Genomic DNA, 2,500 nt, shown 5'->3' on the forward strand with positions numbered 1-2,500 from the left:
ACGAGGTAAAGTTTTACTTTTTGGGATGGGGGTTCATGATTATTTCTGTTACATAGCGGGAGTAGGTGTGGCAGATCAACTGAATGCAAATTTACGTATGCACCCACGTGTGAGAGCTTCCTTGTCTCGGTACGCAACGTCATTAAGGAAGCGCTTTGCCACCGCAATGCACAAAGTATCTTAATTTGTCTTAAAAGCCGAATTAGTTGAAAACACCTTCGAAAAATGTCCCCTCCACTTCCAATCAACTACCAGCCTACAGCAGCCTATTCATCAAACATCTGTCAAAAAAGAAGCAAACAACGAGTAGGCTATGTTATTAATTATAAGGCCACCATAATTTAAATGACATCCATATGGTATTAGGCAGACATTCTGCTGTGTTTTGCGAGTAAATGCATGTAGCAAATAATATATAAATGGAATCTACAGCTCTTTAAAAAAAATCATGTGGAGGTCTCATTTGAATGACAGCTAGCTGAACCAATCAGATAATGTAATTACCATTAGAATCAACTTATCTTGGATGTTAGCCTGGTCAGGAGCAGGCTAGCTCCACAGAATAAATCGCCATGGTAACTTATACCATAACATATCCTGCTGCCCCCTATCCCGCTTTTGTGCAACTGGATCACGGATAAATTGAGCCAGGATAACCAAGATATCCCGGGTTAATCCCTTATCCTAGTTTTGTGCAATAGGCCCCAGGAGACAAAGCAATTTGATACAAAGTAGCCGATTTATTTATTTATTTATTTACTTATTTTTAAGATTCAAAAGCACGGCTGCTCAAAGTCATCTGCCCTCTTGTGACTGCAGAATAGCGGCCTATTTGTTGCAGATCAACACTTTATGTTTATTGTAAACTTAATGTTTATTAGCTATAAACCAGGCTCAGAGCCTAACTCTAAATATGTTATTTTGGACTTAGAAGAACACAAATGGAGCACAGTTCAGGCAGGTCACAGAGTCTCGCTAGTTTCCCTGGATGGCCCAGCTGACTATCAATCTAGCAGCTCAGCTCTGCTTTCTTTGGTGGAGATTTGCCTTTGCCAATCTACTGCCAGTGGCTTTTTCCCGCACTTTTGACACCCACCTCCTCCCCTTTACCCCCTCATACTTCTGACTTATCAGTGTCTTGTCATTAATGTTCTAATATACCCCAAAGTTATTTTTCATCAGAGCCATTTTGATACATTTCTGATGTTTACTTTCCCAAGTGTGGGAGGCTCCCCGGAGTCTGCCTATTCTGGATGTGATGGGTCAAACCGGTCCCAGTGGATCCAAGCCCGTTGGGGCTCCGTGGCGGTTCTGACCACCTGATCCCTGTCAGTGTGAACCCACTGGGCACACAGCAGTGATATGGACCCGTCCGGCAGTGGGCCTCTTGTTCTAACATCTAAACAATCACAACACAGGAGTTGGCTGTGTCTCAAACACTCACACTGATTGAGACCTGACAGGATCTTGGCTGGAGAAGTGTGAAGAATTTTCCGGATTGTTAAGTACAGCTTTTGTTGTTGTTGTTGTCGCTGTGTGAAAAGCTCTTTTCGATATTTGGCAGGACTTGCATCTCCACCCCTTTTAATGAATAACTGCAGTTCGTCATGAAAGGATCAAGTCACCTTAACTCACCTTAAGTCACTCATAAGTCTGTCGAAGTCATTGTAAATGTATCAGCATTTCAGAGTCCTTTCATGTAGAAGGTCTTATGTAAGTGTGTAGAAAAAACAAAAAGTCCTCCGCGCTCCTGGGTTAACTCTGGTGCGTCAACGGGAGAGGACAACTTAGTAGAGAAAAAATACTCTGATGAAGACGTAACATAACGTCGAAACGTTAGTCTCTCACGATGTTGGCACCTTAAATAAATATTTAAAAATCTTAACTTCTGAGTTGCTCCGGTGAACCCCTTTTTTCTCTATTAAGTGTGTGTTTGTCTGTTGCCTCTTGTTTTGGAAGACCATCACCGTTTCACTGGCTGTGGAGGCCAGACTTGAACTGAACTGGGTAAATCAAATAGTGTCAACTTCCACCACTGGATATCTCTCTCCTCTTTCTGTGTGTGGCCATTGAGGTCATGGAAGTATAGAATCAGCGATAACGTCACCAACTGACAATTGGTCGACCCAGGTTCGATTCCCGCTGGTGCAAGTCCGTGCTGCTCTGTGTGAAAGTGTCTGTTAAATAACAGTCAAGTTTGACTAAGAATTTGTCTTACCGAATCGGCCATCAATCATCAGATAGCTCAACACCAGCTTAGCCCCAGCGAACCCTGCAACTACAAGCACTGGATGAAATGTGCTGAAAACGGTCTCCACTGACCTACAGTATATCTCCCCCGGCCAAGTTGGAAATGAGGTCCTTTGTCCAAAATTCTGAACTATTCCTTTCATAGAATATGCAGTATTGTAAATGCCTTTCATGTCCATTTCACAGGAGAGTCAGTTATTTATCTAATGGATGTTGTTTTATGTTTATGGAGAATAATAAATGATAAATG

The sequence above is a fragment of the Sardina pilchardus genome, chromosome 23, assembly GCF_963854185.1.
Source record: "Sardina pilchardus chromosome 23, fSarPil1.1, whole genome shotgun sequence".
NCBI classification, from domain to species: Eukaryota; Metazoa; Chordata; class Actinopteri; order Clupeiformes; family Clupeidae; genus Sardina; species Sardina pilchardus.